Source organism: Castor canadensis, chromosome 11 (assembly GCF_047511655.1).
Source record: "Castor canadensis chromosome 11, mCasCan1.hap1v2, whole genome shotgun sequence".
In the NCBI taxonomy this organism is placed as follows: Eukaryota; Metazoa; Chordata; class Mammalia; order Rodentia; family Castoridae; genus Castor; species Castor canadensis.
In genome coordinates, this window is record NC_133396.1 from 133,305,670 (window position 1) to 133,330,405 (window position 24,736).

Here is a 24,736-nt window from a genome sequence, read left to right on the forward strand (position 1 = left end):
TCCACCTATTAAGGCTTCCCTTTAATATGTACATTGTTCCAAGGTTACAAAATACAAGATAGCAAATATTTTGGCATAAGGTAGATAGATCACAATTGTCATTCTCTGAACAATTTTTCTCATCTCAGAAAAAAATATAGTATTCCATTAGTGCCATTCCAGCTTCGGACTTTGGGAGATGCAGGGTAATTTTTGTTGAGAAATTTTTTTTTATGTAGGACATTTTTATACAAATTCACTACTGGCTTATTTTATCCTCACAATAATCTGTGAGAAAGTACAGAAAGACACTAGCCTTATTCTGATAGCTTCTAAAATTAGTGATTTGGACAGGGTCATTTATTCAGTAACAACCCAGTTCTGCAAATTGAAGTGTGCTGAGAGACACTGAGCCTCAAAATCATGAGGCAAAATAAAAAAAAGAATCAAAAACACACTACAGCTCCTCTTCCCACCCCTCCATATACTAGAACAGCTTCTGTGTACTGCCGTCACCATTTTTATTATACTATGACAGGCAAATATGATAGAGGTGAACAGGATCTTTCTCCACCTCAGCCCATGTGATTCTTTCTTATAAATTAGTTTATTACAAAAAGAGTAAGATTCATCTACATGCCTTCTTAATTCAACACATTCAGTATTCACTTTATAACGTGTCAACCACTGTCTGAGTAAAGCTGATACTTTATCAAATCTGTATGGTGACAAAGAATCAGTGGGTGGGCAGTGGTGGAAAAATATTAGTGAATCAGTTCCCCGTCCCTTAGCATCTGTCTAATCTCTCTCTCTCTCTCTCTCTCTCTCTCTCTCTCTTTCTCTCTGTCTGTCTCTATCCCTCTCCGTCTCTCTGTCTTTCTCTCTCTGTGTGTGTGTGTGTGTGTGTGTGTGTGTGTGTGTGTGTGGCCACAACTTCCCATCCTAGTAGATATGCCCCCTCTGAGACATGACTTTCTCACTTCTCTTAATCTGGGCTACATTATAACTTTCTATCATTAATAGAATGTGACAGAAGTGATATTGCTGAATTCTAGAGCCTAGACCTCAAACGTCCTTACAGTTTCCATCTTGAGTCTATTGCACATTCCTTTGGTCATGGCACTGAGAATTCCAGGACAAGATTGGAGCTGGAGAAATGTACCTGCCAAGTCCAGGGAATGAATGGTGTTGAATGGATGAACCCAGGGAAAAACTAACAAAAGGACTACCTAGCAAACCACAGAATTGTGAGAAACAATTCAATTGTTATAGTTTGAAGTCACAGATTTGGAGGTATTTGTTTTGTAGCAATAACTAACTGATGAAGAACTGTGGCCGGGGGTGGGGCAGGAAGAACTCTCCAGATGTTTCCAGAGCTACCAATCATTGCCAGGTCTAAAAGAATCTTTTATATACTTGGAAGGCCCTAAGTAAGACAAAGGCTTTCTTTAAAAATTCTTTTCACATATCATTAGAATACTCAGATTTATTAGCCTTTTCTAAAATACACTTTCAAAGATGCAAATATTTTGCTTTAGGAAACATTTCAAATATATAGCATTTCTTTCCAAGTAGGAAAAAGATGTATGACTTAAGTGTGTGCTTTTTGGCAATGAAAAGGCTATTGGCAAAATGCACATAATTTCTGAAGGGCCAAGGAATGAACTCAGCCAATCACTACACTTTTTTTCTTTTCTTTTCTTTTTCCACCCTCCCTCTGTTCCTTCCTTCTTTTCTTTCCTTTCTTCTTTTGTGGGGTTCAAGTTATCTTCTCCTCTTAACAGTGTACATTTTGGGAAGAAAATGTGCAAATAATAGTAGATTTTCTTTCATATAAATTTTGGTTCACTTAGGCATCATTTTACTTTACATCTCTTTAATACAGAATAATATTTAAGGAAATAATTTTCAAGAATAGGATAAGAAAACAGGATCTTAGGAAATCTTTTTTGTAATAGTGTAGACAAAGGCAAACTCGCTCTGGGATTTGTTCAGTTACATAGGTATAATTGTGTAAGGCAGGTCTTCTAAAGTCAACTTTACTAAAATGTGGACCTTTGGGAGAATATTTTCTGGAAACAAATGTTTTTCAAACATCTCATTTCATAATTTAGTGTATCTGGACTCTGCGAAATATGAATATTTTAAGATGTTAACTATTGATCTGAAAAGAAGTTGATATCAAATATCCAATTCCTGAAAGTGACCCAATTTAAGGTAATTTTTTGCACACTTAAATATTACTACCATTCCTAACTCACTCCACCCCCCACCCCTTGAGCCTTTTAGCCCTTAAAACTGTCTGGAAAGCAAACCATACTTTAAAAATTATTTTTATGGGGGAAAAATGAAAACACATTTTACTTTTCTTTATGGGAGATGGTGCACCTTCCCATGACTCTCGCAGTTGGTAAGAGATCAGGAGAGCACTACATTCCTTTTGCTTGGTCTGTCACCTACAAGAAGAGACAATGGCCAGAACACCTCACTTCCTAACCTCCATCAAAAACACCCACGCCAGTGGCAAACCCAACTTTTTAAGAGTCAATAGTCTCTGCTGCCTTTTAAAAAACCCTACTGGAGTTTACATATCTTTATTTTAACTCTTTCAGAGCATTCTTATCCCTGTTTCTCTCATCAAGCTATGGGATGGGAGTAGAGGTGGTGGGTACTTGTCAGAATAAATTACAGTTTTTGGCAAGCAGCTGTGTCTCTTACCCACTTAGGAACTAGAATATTGCCTTGTAAAACAGTGCAGCCCTTCTGTTAATACTTATTTATAAGGCCAAAAGAAGGACACCGTTTTATAGATTTTTAGGGTACATATATATATATATATGATTTTCATCTTGGAAAATATCAAAAGAGATTGATTTTTTTCTTAATTGTCTCTGATGACACCAGTGCAACAGGGCTGTAGTTGGTCAGGAACCCAGATTTCAAAGACCCAGGAAAACTTATCCTGCACATTTTTTCTACTTTCTCTTCCCCATAAATGAAAGTTTAATACACCTCCAACCTGAGCCAAGGAAATCACAGTTCCCATTCTTACAACACAATGCCATCATGGTCCTCTGAGAGGGGTTCACAGTTATTAATCCCTGATGTTGCCTCCTCAGCTCTATAAAGCACTTTAGGTAGAAAGAAAGGACCTTACATTCCCTCCCATCCTTTTAAAATGATACACATGGGACTCCATCTCACCTGCTCCCAGTATTACCACAAATTCTGGCCTCTTATCCAAATTGTGCTATTCTGAAAAAAAAAACCAGTCAAATTGTATAGTCATGAAGAAATGGTTGATATTTGAGAAAGGATCTGGAATGGCTGATACTTTCTTTATGTCTAGATTTGATCTTTCCACTCCAATCTATCTTAAATTTCAATAATTCCATCAGGATCGATATGCCTCTGAGAGAACTGTCTTACAGCACCAAAACTTAGGTGTGACAGACATGAAGCAGAAAATTCAACTCCTAAAATAGGCCAGTCAGTTACTCCATCTCACAGGCCTCGGCATCCTGTCTCCTGATCACTCCTGCATAGCTGGTGACCAGGTTTCTGTCCAAGTGGCCTTACCAGCTTTAGGATTGCTAGAATTGACAACCCTTTGGTGCCAAAAACAGACACACAAGAGACAGAAAATCTTGACAAGGCAATTTTCTCTTGATCAAGAGGGTGCAAGCTTATGCTCACTCCTGCTAAGCGACACACAAGCACAAGATGACTGACAGTGGCTCCTCCTTATATCCCTGATGCAGTTGTACCTGCCCCTCACCTACCTTGATAATCAATAGTCTACATGCTGGAGTGACACAGAGTCCATGACTCTTGGATATAGGTGGAACCACATGCCTGTTTGGTAATGGTATTTCATAAAGATCTTTGGGTGAATTCACGTATATGTTGTGCCATTTGAGATACAATGAACAAAATACTGAAGATGCTAATACATAATATCTATGGAAATGTTATTTTGTACCATGTACTATGTTAAACTTTTTTCTAGCATTGTTCTTTAATAATCACAAGAGCACTATCCAGTGAGATTTACTGTCCATTTTACTGATGAAAAAAGTTCACAGAAAGTAGGAATTGGTGTTGGATGGATTGTAACTGCAATCTGCCTTGTATGATCCTTATGGTTGTTGAATCGTGGGCTGTGGTTGGAAGACTTTTACGTTCCAACTTGCAGAGACATGGAAAGTTCAATCTTAACAGGACAGAAGAGACTTACTGTGATCAAAAACTTTCAACAGATTTGGTCACTTAAGAAATGATAATTTAAAAAAAGATAAAATAAAATACATACCTAGCCACAAATCTGGCTCACTGGAAATCAACACAAATTAAAGAGAAAGAAGGATATGTATGATATATGAATGTTTTATTGCTGCTACAACAAATAACTAAAAATTTCATGGATTAATCAATACACTATTCTTTCCTCATCCTTTAAGGGTAATTCTAAAATATTGCACAGATGCTGGAGACCTCAGATAGTTCTGGATCCTATGTATACTGTGTTTTCTTACTTGCATGTATACCTATGATAAAGTTTCATTTATGAATTAGACAAAGAGATTAATAATAACTAATAACAAAATATAAAAATGATAATAATAGACAATAACAAGTTTTTATGAATAGTTTATCTCTGGAATTTACGATTAATTTATTTCTGGAATTTTTCACTTAATATTTTTGGACCATATTTACTGAAGGTAGCTGAAATCTTGGAAAACAGAAACTTGGAGTGTGGGGTTACTGTATACATTTAATATCTTACACTTCTGGAGGTCAGTGTTCAAAATGGAGTTCATTGAACTAAAACAAGATATATGTTTCTTGGGGGCTCTGCAGAAGAATCCATTTACTGGCCATTCCCACCTTCTAAGAGGCTGTTTTTATTCCTTAGCTCATGACACCTTATCTCCATCTTCAAGGTCAAATGGCAGTCTTTCTCAATCTGAATTACTTTGACACTGACAGTTCTGCTTCCCTTTTCCATGTTTCAGCATCTTTGAGATTACATTGGGTTCACCAAGACAATGAAATGTATCCTCCTTATTTTAACGTCTATTCATTAGCAAACTTCATTCCATCTGCAGCCTTAATTCTCCTGTCATGTAACCCAACATATTCAAATGTTAGGGATTAGGATAGGGACATCTTTGGGGGGAGTCATTGTTCTGCCTACAACACAAGTATTCTATGACAAAAAGTAGTTGGATGGCAAGACATAGAAAAAATATTTGGCATCAGAGAGAAATTTTTAAAGAGAAAACAAGGTCTCTGGCTCTACTGGAATGCTATGTGTAGAGAGTAAAGAACTGATAAGCCCAAAGCAGAGCTTCAGATTGAGAGGATGTCAGGTATGCAGTGAAGAAAAGGACTCAGGTTCCAAAATATTTGACCCCAGATTTAGCAAGACTTATAAAACTGAGCCACCTAAGGGTTGCCTATAGCTCCAACGACTCCTCTAAAAGTCATGTTCAAATTTAATTGCTGTTGTGGTATTAAGATGTGAGATGTTTAAGAGGTGATTAGGTCATGGGAGCTCTGACCTCATTAGTACATTAATGTTGTTATGGTGGGAATGGGTTAGTCACTACAGGAGTGAGTCACTTGTCATATGAGTGGCTTTGTTATGCATCTTGCCTCCTCTTCCCCTGCCTTTCTGTCTCACATGTGCTCACTTGTCCCTTCACTGTGTTCTGATACATCATGGAAGCCTTTGCCACATGTCAGTGCCCTGCTCTTGAATATTTCAGCCTCCAGAATTGTGAACCAAATAAACTTTCATGGTTTATAATTTACTCAATCTGTGGTACACTCTTATGTTAGCAGAAAATGGACAAAGCCAGTGTTCAGCTGGTGGAAAGGTTCAAGTGGTAGAGTGCTTGCCTAGCAAGCACGAGTCCTGGCATTCAAACTCTGGTACTACCACAAAAAAAATCAATCAATCATCCATCTCCCAGCTCTATGGAGGAGGAGAAGGAGCAATATTGAGACTGGTTCTGGACAAGTTTACTTTGTAGTTCACCTGCATATACAAAGAACTCTTTCAAACCAGTCAGAAGAGATCCTGCTAATACATAAGTAGCCAACACACTAAGAGAGACTACTAAACATTTCTAGGAATCCGAGAAATGCAAATTCAAACAATTCCTTTCACTAGAAAGGATGTAAATGTCTCTGGAGGGCCTGAAGCAAACTGAACTCACAAGTGCAGGTGAGGAATTAAGCATTTTGTTAACTCATTTTGTGATCATCAATGGTGCATTGTCACAGTAGTAGGCTGTAGGTTCCACAAGTTGATAAGAATGAGGAGAGGGTGGTCACTTTCTGAATATATGTATCTCTCCTTGGTCTCCCTTAATTTTCTCCTGTGCCATTCAAATTTTGTCTTATGGTTGTCAATTTTTTTGACGTTGTAGTGGGCCCCTCGGGATTAAAAGGGAAGTGTACCTTGTTGAAGCTAAAAACAGAGGTGCCCCTAATGAAAATGAAGGTTAAAGCTCATTTGCGAGCAGGCTGCTGCTGGTATCTTCTGTGCTCTGTATGTCATATTCTCAAACTCAGAATTACAAGCCAGTAGGTGAGTGTCTGAACAAAGAATAGCTCACAGAAACCCCACATCAAATCACAGCTGATGGTGATGGTGGGCCCAAAACATGTAAGGAAAGACAAAGTAAAGAAAGCTAAAACTAAAACTAATAATAATAATAACTACAGTGCATTTCTATCTCTGATATGATCTCTATTTTTGAAAGGGGAAGACAAGGAGAAAAGAGGAAGGAGCTGAGAGTTTGACAAGTGAAGAGAACAGTAAAAGATTTCAAAAAGAAATGACCATTTGGCACATTTTTTTAGTTTACCATTTACTTTTCTTGATATGTTACAGAGAGAAGGAAAAACCATACCAACCATCGTCTACTGCATGATAAATACAACTTTCTACACTATAGACCAGTTGGTGGGTTTCCACGTCATTAAGTGGAACAACTGCTTACACTGAATTGCCTTCCTTCCTCACTTTATATTAAGAACACACGCAGTAAGCATTCAGGCGGTGTTACACAATTTACGGAGGTCTATACCCTGAGTTCTTTGATAAAAATCTATATACTTGTAGCTATAATTGCAGTTTCATAATTTATTTTCTTACATGGTAAGCTCATAGGATCCTTACCTTTTTCTTATATTTCCTAACCCTAAAATGGGAAGATTTTAATGCTACATGTTTACATACTGAAGACTACCATAAAAATATATTAGTTGATGTGTTCTATTTTGAGATTGTAGAATAAAATAATAAGAATTAATGTAAAATGTTATTGTGGACCTTCTTCATGAGTTTGACTTCAATAATTATATATGTAAATTTTTAGCTTTCTTCTTTTCATTATGTAAAATAAAAATCATTTTGCACTTAATGAATACTTTCTAAACTGAAAGAGAAAAAAATTATTGTTATTTTCCTTAGTGATTCCATGTGATTTTTTGAGTCTTTTAAAATCTAATCAGTTACATGCAGGAATAAGAATATGGGATATGGCAAAGTAATTTTCATTTGAAGTACTTATTATGCTACACAATGCAGTATAAGAGAATAGGGGCAATGTAATATAGTGAAAAGAGATTACATTTTAGAAATCAAACGCCTTTGAATACTGCCTTTCTGGTAGGCCCTTGGTGCCCATATATGTCTGGTTCCATGGAGACCCATGGGGGAAACCCTGCGGTGCTCAGAATTCATAGTGGTCAGTATTGCACTGTAGATGTTTGATTCACTTTCTTATCACCCTGCCCAACTTCTGCTAAAGTTATGCTGCCTCTCAAATTTTCACTTTATCGATATAATTAAGCACATTTACATTTACCCTGCCTTTTGGGCACTATTTGTTTTTTGGAAACCAAGTTTTCACAAAACTAATGTCAGGGAAACACAATGAATGATAGCATGGGACTAACTGAGAGCTTCTCCCCCTTCAGTGAGCTGTGTAATGTGCACAAGGAAATTTAAAGTTTTGGATTTTGAACTAGGTAGCATCTGTTGCCCTCAATGCAGAGAAACTAATGCAGATACTTTAAAGCAACTGAGGCCAATAGGAGAAGGGGACCAGGAACTAGAGAAAAGGTTAGTTCGAGAAATATTAACTTAGAAGGTAACACACACGTGCAGGAAAGCAATGTGAGTCAACTCCCTGTGTAGCTATCCTTATCTCAACTGGCAAAAACCCTTGTTCCTTCCTATTATTGCTTATACTCTCTCTACAACAAAATTAGAGATAAGGGCAAAATAGTTTCTGCCTGGTAGTGAGGGGGACGGGGGGTGGGGTGGGGGGGGTGGGGGGGAGGAGAGGGAAGGGATAGGAGAATTAAGGGAGGGGGTGGGAGGAAGAGGGGAGAAATGACCCAAACATTGTATGCACATATGAATAAAAGAAAAAAAATTTTTAATTTTGGATTTTGAAATGTCCTTTGAATATTTAAATTTACCTTATTCTTTGACTGCACTTTGTTAAAACCATGTGTGATAAATCTGTAAGGCAGTCTTACTTTTAGAATTACTTTGGCTGCATGTTTTAATTTTGCATCAGTACAAATCATTAACTTCTAAATAATATCACCTCTTTTTTTTTTTGAAAACTGGGGTTTAAACTCAGGACCTACACCTTGAGCCACTCCATCAGCCCTTTTTATTGATGGGATTTTTGAGATAGGGTTTCACGAATTATTTGGCTGGGCTGGTCTCGAAACTGTGATCCTTCTGATCTCTGCCTCTTGAGTAGCTAGGATTATAGGCATGAGCCACTGGCATCCAGCAATATCACATATTTTTAAATCCATAGGAAAATTACCCTTTTTATGAATGTTAGATCTTGTCTTTTAGTCTCTACTAGGTTTCATTGCATGGGGTTGTCACAAGTAGGGATGTTTCTGTAAGAAACTCACAGAAGAATAAAGCACAATAACCAGAGGTTTTTGGAACTCCATAGCCACAAACAAAGATCAACTCATTTTAATAGCAAGCTTAATAGACCCTTGTCTATTCCTGATTTGAAACCAAGAATACCTGAGATAACTGGTCTTCTAAAGTAATTTAGCAAGATCAGATTTGGTCTTATACACCTTAGCCTCAGGCTTGAGCCTCTGGTTAATACTGAAAAACTGAACACCATTGATTAGAGAGGGGCTGCTGTTGTATTCCTCCATTTTATTGCATCTGGCTTAGTCTATCTAGTCAACCCCAGTGATGGCCTTGGGAGAAATGACAGAGCTAGAACTGGAAGCCAGGTCTTCTAACTCCAAGCTCTGTGTTGCTTCTTCTCTGATTGCATTTTTGTTAAAGTTTTTTATATTCTTCCAGTATTTATGACATCAAGAAACCAATTAGGATTGTCTTCTTTCTGATGAAAAATTCAATACTAATTTTTAAGAACCTAAGGGTACATAGAAATTATTCATACTGACCTGCTGCTATTTACAGAGCTATAGTACCTAGGAATAAACTGTGCTGATCATATAAAACCAAAATTAAGAAATGTGGCACAATAATAAAAGGTTCCAGACTATAGCTGCAAGAGCAAGGTTGTGTCAAGTTTTACATTATCTCTGTCTCTCTCATAGTGGCATGGATATCTATCTTCTTTGGATCTCTGTTTTCTCATCTTTACATTGTGCCATATTACCATCTAAAAGATGTAATTTACAGCACACATAAGAATGCCATAGACTTTTGTTTACTAAATGGCATTGCATCAAAATGCATGCAGCAAAACCTCTTTACCTAGAAAGAAATGGGCAAACACATACTTTTAATAGAAACATCAATGCTAATCAAATTGATGATGTTGAAGGGAGGAGGGTGTCTTGGAATGATCACCAAGGTTCCTTCTAGCCAAAGAGGGAGGCTTCATTCTGGTCATGAGGTCAGTGTTGATAAACTGCCTTACTGTGCCTTCCCGTTGCAATCTCAGCCCAATTCTGCATGCCCACACTTGTCACACAACATGTGACAAAAATCTTCTAGATTCAGATTAATCTAAACTTTACCTATAGACAAAGCCATGCCCTCATAGAAAAATAGGAAACTTAAGGTTGTCTTGTGAATTTCATCAGTGATGAATGGATCCCATGGTTTTGAAACACTTAATACATTTTCAATCTTCCTGGTGGAAATGTTTGCATGCTTGACTTAGCCAAAGTGCATCACCTGCGTTTTCTTTGTACCTTCGTTTTAATATCTACTTGCCTTGTTTAGATTTTAAAACTGCCCTCCTACTTCCTGGCATTATTGAGCATAAGAGTAGACTGAAAGTTCTAACAAAAGTAAGTGATTTGGAAATGTGCTTAACGGTGTGGCATAATCGCTTTCAGTTAAAGTGTTAAAGTTGCCAGTAGATCAGGAAAAAGAAAGGAGAAGATAAAGCATTTGCCCAAAGCCCAAAGCAGCATTTTAGCAACATGAATAATTTTCAGGGCTTGGGGGACTATTAAACCTTTTCTTTACAAGTATTCTTAAGCTCCTTTGATATTGTTCACTGAATTCACAGATGCTTAAACTATCTTGATAAGTCAAGCAATGTTCAATTTTAGAATCAAATTCTAAGTCTCCTCCAGCTCAAATTTTTTAAAAAGTTTTATTATCTTCACTTACAGGTCTAACAAGCAACTTTATAATGTGAAACTAGGCTGGACAAATGGTTGAACTGAGGCTTACAACCTAAGTCTCAAATATTCAGAAATTGAATCTAATTACCCAAATAACACAGTCACTGAAAAGATAATGGACTCTGTACTCAAGTTGTTTCCAGTAAAATGCTGTGGTCTGAAATGGTTTTCAAGTATGTGTTGTCAGCTTAGTTTACAATTTTCATATAGTAAAGTTCCTTTTGTTCCTTTATTTCATCACTCATTCGATAATGCCACTGTTCTCAAACTCCAGAATCCTGGGTATGGCAGCAAGTGGGGCTTTTCTGTGGTTATGGTTCACATGGCCTCCTTTGAAGATGAAGAATTTGGCCAGCTCCCTCAACCCCCACCCAAGTGTATAAAGAGGTCTTTCTACCGCATGGGCCCACTGTCTGGATGGGTTAACACTTTTGAAAAAGAACTGGGAAGGTTATACCTTACCTTGTATAGCCCAGAACCACTTAGGTAATTATCTTTCTTATCATAGTCACTCTATTGAAATAGTTCTCTTGTAGACCATCAATGACCTAAGGAGTCAAATTTAATTAACCTATTTCCAAATCTCATTCTACAGACAGACTTTCTCAGGATGTCTGAAACCACTGACCAATCTGTTACTGGAATCCTACCATCCTCCCTAGTTTCCTTGATGCACAGTCGTCTTGGTTTACCCATTAATTCTCTAGATAAATTTTAGTTTCCTAGTGAAGTCTGCATCCTTTACTCATCCCTCAAGTATAGGTTTTCAATCAAAGGAAAAATATATGTAGAAAAGTAGATTGAAGCAAACTACCAATATGTTTTCTCTGAGTGCTGGGAGAGTAACTTTTCTTTTCATTTTGCTACTGTATCTGTTCCATTTCCCCTAATCAATTTAACTAACTTTCACTTTATTTTATCAAAATACTGCATGCACATGCTTAAAAATGAAACAGCATAGACCAATTTAAAATGAAAATCAAAGTTTATCTTCTACTTAGTCACCACCCCACATAATTCTACTTTCCAAAAACCTTTCAATTATTTCTGTTGTAAGTCTTGAATGTTTATCTTTATATCTCTAATTAATTATTTGTAGGAGTACGATATAACTCAGGCTGTTCTAACACTGAGCCAAAAATATAGTGGCACAAGCAAAGCAGAACTTATTTTCATCCCACATAATAGTCCCATGAGGAAATTAGGACAACTTGACAATGTTGGGACCCAAACTCCTTCCGTCTTGCTGCTCTGACCTCCCTACACTGTGGTTCTTTTCTGCATGGTTAACAGACCTCCACCTTCACTGCATCCAGCCTACGGAGGGTAGAGCAAGGAGGGGAGGGGAGGCTTCTTTTATTTTAAGGACTGGTCTAATGGCTGCACACTTTACTTCACTCATGTCCTTGTTGGGTAACTAACTGCAAGATAAATATAGTGTTTAACTGGATGGATATGTACAGCGACTAATTTTTATTGTCATTTAAACAGGGAAGATGGATACTGAGGGTTAACTAGTAAAGTCTACCACATTAGTACAGTTCTTTTTGAATAATCAGCTACAGATATTATTTGTTGACTTCAGCAGTGTTTGATGAAGATCTAGTTCACTTATTACCCCTGTTCTTCCTTCCCTTCCCAATCAAACTATGTCATTCATATTAGCCCCTGTATTGATTGATTGATTGATTGATTGAACTGGGGTTTGAGCTCAGGGCTTTGCACTAGCAAAGCAGGTGCTCTACACTTTAAGCCATACCTCCAGTCCATTTTGCTCTGGTTATTTTGGAGATGTTCATCTCACAAAGTATTTGGCCAGGCTGGCCTTGAACCACAATCCTTCCTATCTCAGCCTCCCAAGTAGCTACAATTACAGGTGTGAGACTCTGGGGCCTGGCCCCTCTATTTTTTTTGTTTGTTTGTTTGTTTTTACTGCCACTTTGTAAAATGACCATGTTATCACCTGTATCCTTCCCATATTTTCTCATCCACATTCTACTTTTCAATGTTATAGCCAAATTCTTACTTTTATTTTGTCAAGGTTAACAATTACATTCTTTTACATATCCGAAGAAAGTCTTTAGTGCTTGCTTATTGCTTGAATCCATAAGTTGAAAAAACGATTACTAATTGTACCATTTGATAAATATTCTGTAAGACACCAAGCTCATGAACATTCCCCAAAGAGGATCTTCCTAGAACCAAGTTCAAATTAATTCTCCTTTGTTATTCTACACCATTCTTTTTCCAAAGTCATGTCATATTTGCTTGGTATATTTTGGATGCATGAACTTAGTGTAAAAATATTTTGTTTTGTCCCATCTACCAGCTTCTTACTCATTCTGTCATTTGTTTGGGACTCATTTCATTCATCTTCATGAAGCAGCCTCGTTCATTTTCGTCATCCATGATTTTCTTAAGTAGTTTTTTATTCTGACCTGAAGTTCTTAATCACTCTTTGCATCTTCTTCATGTTCTGCAACTTTCTTATCCTTGAGTTCTTCCATCCTCAGTTACACCATCAGTTTTGTGACCACCCTCTTCTCCAATACCTTCTTGGCTCCATGGGCTCTGCTGCCCAGTTCTGATCCTGGAACCTATTTCCATTGCTTCCTTGAGTTGGTTACACAGTTTCTGACTCCATCATCCATCCTGGTTTACATCTTTGCTTTCCTGGAACACATCCTCATATAATTTCCTTTGAAAGGGTATGTAACTGGCAAACTTTCTGGCTCTTTGCATGGTTAAAAAGTATCTTTATTCAACTCAGCAGGGATTGGTGGTTTAGGCATAGAACTCTGGGTGAATGCATTTTTCTCTCAACTTTGAAGGAATTGCTCCAACTTGTCTTCTAGGATCCGTTATTCAAAGTTCCATACAGAAACTTGTAATTAATCCCTATTTTCTGTCCTTCATCTCTAGTCTGCCCTCTGGAAAGTCTGGTTGGCTGGTCAAGAACCCAGCATCTAGTCGGGTGCTGGTGGCTCACACTTATCATCCTGGCTACTCAGGAGGCAGAAATCAGGAGGATCGCAGTTCGAAGCCAGCCTGGGCAAATTGTTCACGAGACCCTAACTCAAAAAAATATGTTGCCTTCCACAGCTACTGGTCTGCAGCTGTTCTTAATGGTAGCAGTTGTGACACTCCTCTGTGGGGAAAAAAAAAAACTGTCATACAATTAAAAGCCTCTTTCTTAGCTAAATGGAAAGTAGGCATATGAATGATAGACACAAGATAATTAAAAAAATAAAATAAATTTTAAAAATACGTTGCAAAAAAAAAAGGGCTGGAAGAGTGGCTCAAGGTATAGGCCCTGACTTCAAACTCCAGTACTGCAAAAAAAATTGAAAAAAGAAAAGGAAAAGAAACCCAGCATCTCCAGAGGTTTGTGCTAGTCAGGCTGGCTGTCCTCTCTCCTCTGTTTCATCCTCTCTGTAAGGATTTTAATCTCTTACCCAGCAATTTCTTCTACATCCTCTAATATCCATCACACTTTCTGTCCATTATGTATGCTTCTCTTTCTGCCTGCTCACCATTCTTATTTGCTATTACCATTGAGATTTCTTACTTTTCTATACAAATGATTGCTAAATTTCTATATGTAGTCATGACCTCTTTCTCTTATCCTCAGGCCTATATTTAAATTTCCCTCTCTGTGGCTCTACTAAGTTATTATTCCACTCCTGCGGTACGATGTGAGAGCACAAATTAGAGGACTCAGGTCCAACCCTAAGCCAGCTCTGGTGCCAGATGATAAAGAGGTTGATTCTTCAGAATAAAGAAGTGTCTAACTGACGTGTTAGAGGTTTCTTTTCTTCCTCTGTGATGTGTAATGAAAACCTGCTCCTCTGCCTATTATAAAAATAACAGCTAATGTTTCTTTCCATAGTGCTAATTTATAGAAGGTACTATTACATACATTACCTTATCTGACCTGTACCATACTCTTAAGGGTTAAATACTATTATTACCCCTACTTTGTAGGTGGAGAAGTCAAAGCACAAGAGTTAAATTCTTTGGCCAGTAACTCAGAGCCAGGAAGCCACAGACTGGGGTTAAACCATGCTTTTTACCATTACTCTATGTTAACTTCCAGAAGCATAGCAAAGTCTGTCTTTTTTCACAGTGTTTTTGTAAAAGTTTCTTCTATATAGGGAATGTAAAAAGATGTTGAGTTCTGTATCCAGGCAGTGAGAAAGATTCATTTTAGAGGTGCAGAGTAAGAAAATGAAGTGACAGCTAACATTGAGGTCATAATATTTCTTCTCTTCTTCTTTGAATAGCAAAGACCACGTCTTCATTTCGCCTCCCCTTCAACATTCAGTCCAGTGTTCAGGGGCTCATAAATATTTACTAAATTACTAATAATACAGTAAATTTATGTCATAGCAGTGCTGTGTCAACCAAAAAAAAGCTGTATCCTAATAATTTGAAGGAAAGTCGTTGAGAACTGCCATATGATAAATAACCACAGCAAATGTAATTTGCCTTTTCCTAAGTAAATTCTCATTTTCATGATTTTATTCACAAATAAGAGATAATACAGTGTGATGGCATGCTCATCCATTACCAGCCATTAACTGTCAAATTACGGGAATGTAAATTAGACCTGCTAAGTAGAACCCTCAACTTCAACCTTTCTGCTCAAATCTAATTTCTATGGTCAGCAAAGATTAATAATTCATCTTAAATAACTCAAATAAAAGAATTAGTTAACATTATATGGCCAGCACTTCTGATTATGTATTCTTCTAAGACTACCAGTAATTTTGATTTACTGATACAGAGCATATGTTTTGTTTTCATGACATTTAGCAGCAATATGTCATTAATCAGCCTTTTGTTTTCCATAAATCTGAAAACTCATTCCAAAAGTTTCATAGAAACTCTTAATTACTGAAAGTCATGGTTCTGCTACTACATACTGTTCTGAATAATAAATACTATACTTGTGGGGATTAATTATTAAATTCATCTAGGAACCATAGCCTCCTAAATGCAACTAATCATAATTGCACATAACAATGGTTAAGATCTAGGAGGGGTACTGAGTGTGCACTACTGCATTTAAATAGTAAATAGCAGATTCTGTATATAATAATAAAATAGTTCTGTGAATTTACAGAAGTAACTACTGGTCAAACTGATGTGCATGAAATATCTACCATTATGATGTTTCTTCCTCCTGCCCCTCAAATCCATATGTTGAAACCCAAAGTGATGGTTTTAGGAGATGGGAAGTGATTAGGTTGTGAAGGTGTAGCCCTTATGAATGAGTTAGTGCCCCTATTAAGGGAGCCCATTCACTTCTCCCACATTAAGACAGCAAAGTGGCACCATCTTTGAATCATGAAATGGACCCTTTCAGATCAGAGACCAATTATGCTGGCATTGACTGAGGACTTCCTAGTCTCAACAGATGTGAGAAATGCACGTGTTGCTTGTAAGCTACTCCGTCGATGGAATTTTGTTATAGAAAATGAATGGTCTAACACAGTCAATAAGTATAATAAAAAATGCCGAACTTTCTTTCGTAATATCAAATAATTTCAGTTAAAGACCTAGGAGATCCTATTTTTCACATATCAGAAATACAAAAATAAAACAGATGCCACTCAGTTCTAGAAATAATGTAGAGCACACTCTGAAGCAGTTTGTTACAACCTCATCAGCACTACAAATGACACAATGTTTGATCCAGTAATTCCATGTCTGGCAATTTAATGTATGGTTTTATAAAATTTTCAGCATATTCAAGTGTATTTCTTAAAAGAAACTATTAATGATAGCAAAAAATGAAGTATCAATCAGTACATTTATCAATGACAGCCTGACTAAAATATAGAATATACCTATGATATAATGACAAAGGAATTAAGAAGAGCAAGGTGTTTTAAAAATCATACGTATTTTTCAGTGGAGATCCTTTGACTTGCCTCTATCATTAAGGGGAATATGACATGTTTAAAATATAGAGCCTTCCTAACTAAATCAATATTTTGTTGCTATTCACTTGAAATTTCTTTTATGTACTTCAGTAAATTTCTTCTCTACATCCTACACATTTTAAAATTAAATTTGTAATGGTTTTGCCATTTTCTTTACTGCTATGAATTACTTTTCTTCTATTACAATATCCCAAAGATTTTCAATGTTTATAGCAGGGGTTAGCACACCAACAACATGGACCAATCTGATCTGCTTTTATTCTGAAAATAAAGTTTTATTAAAATATACCATGCCCGTGCCCATTTGTTTATGCATTGTCTATGGTTACCTTTCTGCCACAGAAACTATATGACCAAAACCTAAAACACTTACTGTCTGGCTCTTTACAGAGAAAGTTTATCAACACCTAATACATAGAAAAGTTATTGAACTTTATATATTAATTAGAAGCAACTTCCCCACTGAATTTTCAATAATTTTGAGTGTTCTTAAGTTTTCTAGATTTGAAAATTATGTCATGTATAGGTTACAATAATATTACCTCCTTATCACCTATTTTTTAATTTACATTTTTTTCTCTGCACTGCATTGGATATAATTCCAAAGAAACTACCAAACAATTCTGGATCTCTTGACTTGAATGGAATTGCTTCTAATGCTTCACTGTAAATTGTGATCCCGAATTTTAGTTTGAGATAAATATTTTTATCATGTTAAGGAAATATCAATCAATTCTTCCCTTTGAATATTTATGATTTTTTAAAACATCTTAATTTTTTTCCTGTAGTGCAGTAATAAATTCCCTACTGTGGCAGATCTAGAGGTGCATTGTCCTCACTGCCCTTCCAGGCAGGGCTTGCTGTTCAGCTGTAGGAAGGGCAATCACAAAGCCAGCCTCCAGCTATGAGCTCCTCCAGGTCCTGCCTCAGTTGAGCAGAGTTGCCTGTGCCATGGAAGAGAACCCCATAGAGATGGTGACAAGCAAGGACAGAGAAATTTAGTAAAACTTCCCTTGGCTTTCCCTCAACCTAATCTGTTCCCTCCTCCTTCCACTTATGGGTATTGATCCCTAATAAATATCTTGCACCCCCAAGCTCCCTCTCAGTATATACTGCCAAGAGCTCTACCTGCTAGTTAGGGAGCTGCTGAGGGACTGAATCTAAAGTCCTCATCATGACCTGCTCTCTTGCTTAGTCTATGGCTTCCTCTCAGTTTGCCTCCGGATCTCCTTCCCCTTGTTCAGTCAACTCCAGTCCTGCAGTCTTCCTGGACAGTCTGCAAAGAGTCATGTATATGTGTGTACCTGGCATAAGACCTTTGCATTGACCCTGCCCTCTGTCTTGGACACTTTTACCCCAGGTATGCCCAGGACTCATGCCCTTACTTCATTCAAGTCATTGCTCAGCAGTCTCCTCACCAGACAGCTCTTCCGAACCATTAGCTTCCAGATGTCACACACTCACACCTCTACACCCTACCCCTGCTCAAGGTTTCAGTCCCTTACTATGCTTACTTTTCTTACAACCTCACATATTTGTATTGGCTTATTCACTTTTCATGTCTCTCCCCTGCTTCAGTGAAAGGAAGGCTATGACTATTTTATTCACTAGCACAATTCCTGGAACAAAGCAGGTACCTGATATATGTTCGATGAAAATTTAAATCATCATACCCTATAGGTACCATAAGACTTTACAAAAATTCCTCTACAAGCTGTAAGTAAAATGAGTCTTGCCGAGAATTCTGCTGTGATCGTGACTATAATGTTCATTTAGAGATGTTTTCTTCATTCTCTGACTTTAATTTTAAAAGGCTCCTAAAATTTTGGCTTTATATTTTCTATTGCCATTCTTTTCCTCTATCAAGAAGCAAATATACTCCAAATCATAAATATGATTGAGAAGGGTCAATGACTAAATGACACTCTTGGAATGTGCATTTTATAGCTTATATAATTAATTTTAAGCAAGCACATGTGATTATATTAATAACAATAGAAAAAGTTGAGTAGATATGTAGTTTATAAACAATAATGTTTTGTTCTTAAAAGGAGAGCACTGGAAATAGCCAAACATCTTGATAGCAATCATCTCTGAGTGAAGAAATTGCACATGATTTTAAACTTCTTTGCCATGTATTTAACTTCATGAAAGAAAAGACTATTTAAAAATATTTGGAATAGTTTTGTAGCACATGTAATTCAACCATACATAAAACAATCTTTGGAATTCATGTGGACATCGTTAATAACAGTAATGATTTCATATCAAATTAATATCACAATTTCAGCACTAGGTCATAAGTTATAACAAACTCCAAAAACACAGTCACAAAAAAGAGCTCCAACAGCTAGGTGTGGTGGTGGTACACACCTATAATACCAGCAGCACTAGGAAAGCAGAGGCAAGAAGGATCAGGAGTTTGAGGCCAACCTGAGTTACGTATGGACAGCCCATCTCAAAAAAGCCAAAACACACACACACAAAAAAAAAGAAGAAGAAGAAAAGAAAGGGAGAAAGAAAGGAAGGAAGGAAGAAGGGAGGGAGGGAACAAAGAAGAGGGAGGGAGGGAAGAAGGAAGGAAGGAAGGAAGAAAGCAAGAAAGCAAGCAAGCAAGAAAATGAATGAAAGAAAGAAAAGGGAAAGAAAAAAAAAAAAAAAAAAACCAAAAGCAGCTCTGAAATACTGGTCGGTCACCACGTGGATAAAGTCAGAAATTCCATAATTGCAAAATTCTGAAGTTAATTCAATTCTTGGTAGACATTATTATTCTCTTTTTATTCTACTATATTTACTGTATTTCCCAACACCTTCTGAGAAATCTTTCTGCTTTACAAGCCAAGAGAAAAGCAGTCAGAGGAAAAATACCTCACCTAAAATCTTTTCAGCAGGGATCTCTTAATGTGTTACTCAATTGTAAGGAAGGAGATAAGCCAGGTGAAATGTCCTATTTAGAGGTAATGTGTGACCCACTTCCTTATTTGGAGAAAAAGGACACAAGATAAGTTCCACCTTTTTTTCAATTGTATTTTGAAATTATTTTCTGCACATTAAAAGTGCTAAAAACAATCCTACTTATTGAACAGGGACTGGTTACTTTTGATCCTATTAGCATATGCATTACTTGAAAACAAAAGCTTTCGGCATTTTCACCTGACTGCAAGTACTTTAGAAAGCTAGGCTCACCACATGCATTTTACCAACAACATTGTAATGATCGCCTGTGATTTGCAGCAATGCTTAGAATAAGCTGTTTCATTAGTTTAGTGACCCAGAAAGAATGTGTGTATACGTATAGATAATATACGTGAGAATATTTGTGATGGTGATTAATTACAGAGGATGACATCTTAGAAACACATAAATGGAAAGGAGACTCAGATATTCCATTATGAACATTCCTCTGTAAGTAGGAGGTATGGAGAGAGGGAGACAATGGTGTCGTGCATGGGGAGGTGGGTCAGACGAGTGATAAATCAGCTGCAGAAAGAGAGGGAAGGAATTATCATAAGCATTAAGCTACCATTCTCACATGATTAATGCAGAATAATAATGCGGTATTTGTAATTATAATGATGTCCTTATAAATTATGGATCAATTCAGAAAGCAGCACTTTCATATTTCTAAATAAATGTAGACAGTATATCCGCAACAGTAATGAAAAGGGTGCATGTTAAACCTCAGTGGAATCTTAAATCCTAAAATACAACTCTCTACTGATATTAATACAGGCAGGAATTATTCCTACCTTTTCCATTTTCAACCATTATGTTGAATTTCCTTAACTAACATAGTAATTCACTTGCTCCTTTTTCTCTGAATGTCAGCTAAGAAGCCCTGACAATGACTGTATACAGAGCAAAAAAAAAGAAAAAAAATCTGGAGGAATACTTCAGATTCCTTGTGAATGGATCAGGTCATGTGATGACACAGCCCTTACCACTTGCAGGCCATCTTTTATTTCCCTTGTTAGACTCTAAGTTCCTTATAAGCAGAATTGTATTTGTGATGCTTCTGAAAGTGCCACGTGCATGCTAGGCCTTTGACAATATTTTTTAAATGACTTCTTTTAGAGGTAGACCTCTTCTGTGCCTCAGAACAAAAGAGAGTTGGAAAAATCATACTGGAAAAACAAAAGGAAAATCTGGAAGTCTGGATATGTGTCAATATCACCCCTGTAGTTTTAAAAATATACAGATTCTTTGGCACAACATCAGATGTATGATTCAGTGAGGCCTAGGAATCTCTCCTTTAATGCATAACACAGGTGACTTCTGTGCAGTTGGCACTGGGAGCCATTGGTTTGATATCTAACCTTTTCTTTTCCTAAACTCGTATGCCATAAATTGGGGTAATAAATAATGCCTTCTTGTTTTATTTTTCTCAAAGTATACATATATGTATTAAGTTATATCTCATTTGGGCAATATATATTCAACAAATTATATTCATAAAATATGTATTCAACACATTGTTACATTGTTAAAAACTGATCTGGCCAATTCCTTTCACAGTCAGTTCTGCTCACCTAAGCCCCTTGCATATCCTCCATCTGCTCATACCCTTGACCTCCAATGAAGAAAAATGAAGTCTATTCAATAATCATAAATGCCGACTGGTGTTTGAACTTTGGTCTCCATGACACACTCAAGCAAAAAACAAACTTTTCTTCTATTGCAAACCTCCGTTAGTTCATTTGTTCACCAATTTAGAGGAAAAAAATAACAAGGAAAGACTTCCCTCAAAATGGACAACATTCTTTCAACTTTTCCAGGTGAAACCACTGAAATAAAACTTTCCAGGCTGTGGATATTATGTTGCCAAAGCAGGACTGCATTGACAGAGCTGCCAGAACATAACACTGGCAGAGGTCTGTCTTTTTCAGTACTGCAGCATCATGCCAGGATGTAGAGAGGCTCGGCAAAGGAGTCAAGTTTAGCTCACCTGCCAATTCTGGCTGGAACTTCTCAGGCACTGCCGGATTTCACTATGAGGTTGAAAGAGGCTGGCTTGGATGGCACTGTGCAAGGGCACCACTTTATTTCTGTGGTTACAGTTTTATCGACTCCAAAGATAAGCAATTTCGTTTATCATGAAAATAAATAAATTGGATGCTTCAAACTGCAGTTTGTGTTGTTTGCTTTGCTAGATTAGTATTTCTGTGTTCCACTTTAAATATATATTTATATTAGCCATGTGATCCAAATCTTCATGTAATCACCAACAGTCACCAATAATAACTCACAAAGTATATATTGTTAGGACATAAATTGGGCATGACTGCATAATAATGTTATTTGTTGACATGGAAAAACTCACCAATACCAAATTTAACTGATGTTAAATTCAACAGCTTATCACAGACAATTAATTTTAATTGCTTCAAAATATTACAAATTTTTAAACAAAATTCTAATCATTACATTGTTTTTCTGCAAATATCAGAAAAATATATATTTATAATTGTCAAGATCATAAAATAGGTCATGGAAATCAATTACAGAGAAAAAATTTTAAATACTTATACTATTGAGTACTTAGATAATGGAAATTGATAGACATCTACAACAAAAGGAAAAGGTGGTGTAAAGTTTTCCTTTACTTTGGGCAAAGTGTAGCACAGACACATGCTGTCTACAAAACAGAAAGGATAAATTTTACTTTTACTTATATGACAACCAAAACTACTGATTTAAAGAAAATAACATAATTAAAAAGAAATAATAATGTGACTTAGCCAATATTTCATGGGTGCCTTTTATGTGACCAGTATCAAATGTGCAGAATAAAGAAATAATTTCACTGTTAATAACTGATGTTTTAAACTTGGAAAATCATTTTCCTTCTTTGAGTCTTAGCATAACTATTAAATAAAGATTTTAGGCAGTCATTCCCTAGGATTCTCTTATCATACCCTTAACATGTTATTTTACATGTTAAAATAAACAGGTCATGGATAGCAAGACTCTGAAAAGCACAAGATCTTTTGTAGCTTCTGTAATGATCCAGGAGAACTGAGAAAACTTATGTCATCATTTTAGACTATCAAGTAGATTCTTGGAAGCAGCAGATCTCATCCAAAGCCCACTGACAAGTTGGGAGTGGGATAAAGATGGAGTCATTTGTGTTGGTGGGGTTGAATGTGCGTACAGTAAATGATCAGTCACAGGAGGGCTTGTACCTCCCTACAGTCACCTTTCAAACTCCCTGGTCAATGTTATTAGAATTTAGTTGCCCAAAACAGTGGACCTTTCATGAGTTCATTTGTTATTTTGCCCATGAATTTATTTGACCTAGTTCAAGGCAGTAGTTTATAATCAAGGCCAATTTTCTATTTTCAAATGTAGAGATTGGTTAGGAAACACTTTGGAAGAAAGCAAAAGGTAATTGGCACTGAAAATAAGATGAACATGAAAAACAATTTTTACATTTGTATACATTCTCAGAAATAGGAGAAGAAATAATAATTCACTGAAAGCTGCTTCTTCCTGACGGTGATAATGGTGGTTAATGAGACTGACATTTACAGTGCTGAACAACAACAACAACAAAAATTCCTATAAACACAATGTATAATTAACACAACTTACACACAAATCAAACACAAAACATCAAATTATCAAGACTTTGGATGAGTTGTGTCCTCCAAAGATTTCCATCCAACTCCTTTGGTGCCCCATGAATAATTTTAAGACTACTTTCGGATTTCTTCTTCATGCTTCAGCTTAATGATAAACTAGTTCACTTGGATATAGATTATCAAGTCTTTTCAACTTGGAAAGAAAGGAAAGAAGGGAAGAGAGAAGAGAAAGTGAAACAACGGAGTTTGGAAAAACTCCATTAAAAATGGATTTCATAGAGTATAGGTAACGGCTCATTTATATTTGGGTCCGATTTTTTTTTCTTCATAAGTTGAATTTTTGTCATTACATAGTGTTCCTTTTATTTATATGTATGTCTGAACATTTGGATCCTTTTATACCTGCAACAGAAACCACAATTCTAGAGCAACAGTGGGCCATTATTTATATAATAAAGAATAAGAACATCACCAGTCTGTGTGCAATTAAAAACACCAAGTGTGATTGTACTAGTAAATATGGAATTATTTTTTTCTTTGCTTTGACAATATTAAACATTCTTGCTTTAACTTCAGCAGACAATACAGCAGACACTGGTGCAGAAAAACATGCTGAGAAAATAAAGAAGCATGATTTACATGAATGAACACTATTCGAGAAAGGTCCACTCCAAACAGTGGTTGGGCTCTGCATGCTTTTGTATTCTTGCTTCATTAAATTCCCAGTAGCCTCCCCTGCTCCGGGTTACCCAAAGGGTCACCTGTCCCTCAACATAGCCATCTCTGCAGCTGATCAACCCTAGGTCATCTGAGCCCTCTTCCTGCCTCTCAAGGCCTCAGAACTCCTCATTCTGATCATTCATTTCAACTTAGTATCCATTTGTGAGAATATAGCCCGTTGCTAGGGGTTAAATCTCTTTTTCTTCAAGATTTCTCTTTCTGTCTTTCTTGAACCTCACCAGATATTAAAATAAAAATATATTTTAAATTTTTTCTTTACATGTCATTTATGTCTAAGTTCTGCACTTGTTCATATCAAGCACTTCATCAATGGATCCTCTCCTTTCTGGTCAGTCTAACTCAGATTTTGATCTGTTCAATTCTATCTAGTTAGGGCAGTCTTCTACTTGGTCCTTTGTATGAGACATTCATGCCTACTCCTATTTCTATGCAACCTCCCTGAAATATCTTTCTGCCCAGTCACATCAGCCTTCATTTAGCATTTAATTAGCGCAGATGTATAAATACATGTAAATTTGCTAAAATGTAGCTTTTAATTTTCACGTTCTTAATGAAGGCTCATACTTATAATGGTCTAGTTATTATTTAATCTGCTTCACTAACTTGTAATGGCACTTTTTCTTTTTTATATTTCACTCAGAGTTTAATATTATTGAAACAACTTAATATTAATTGTCGCTATTAGTGTCCTTACTTACCTACATAAGTGTAGACAATTGATATGAGTTCAGAATGCCACTGGGGGAGTATTTAAAGTGTTGGAATTAGAGGGTAATAGAATAGGAGCTGCAACTTCTGGACTCTGGC

General features: G+C 36.5%; 1 non-coding gene across 1 annotated transcript; it reads left to right on the forward strand.

The window, feature by feature from the left end:
- The first annotated feature begins 13,753 nt into the window (after positions 1-13,753).
- Positions 13,754-13,892, forward strand: LOC141414445 (small nucleolar RNA SNORA41). Its single transcript, XR_012439474.1, has one exon. It is a non-coding gene; the product is annotated as a small nucleolar RNA SNORA41 (small nucleolar RNA).
- Positions 13,893-24,736: the final 10,844 nt, after the last annotated feature.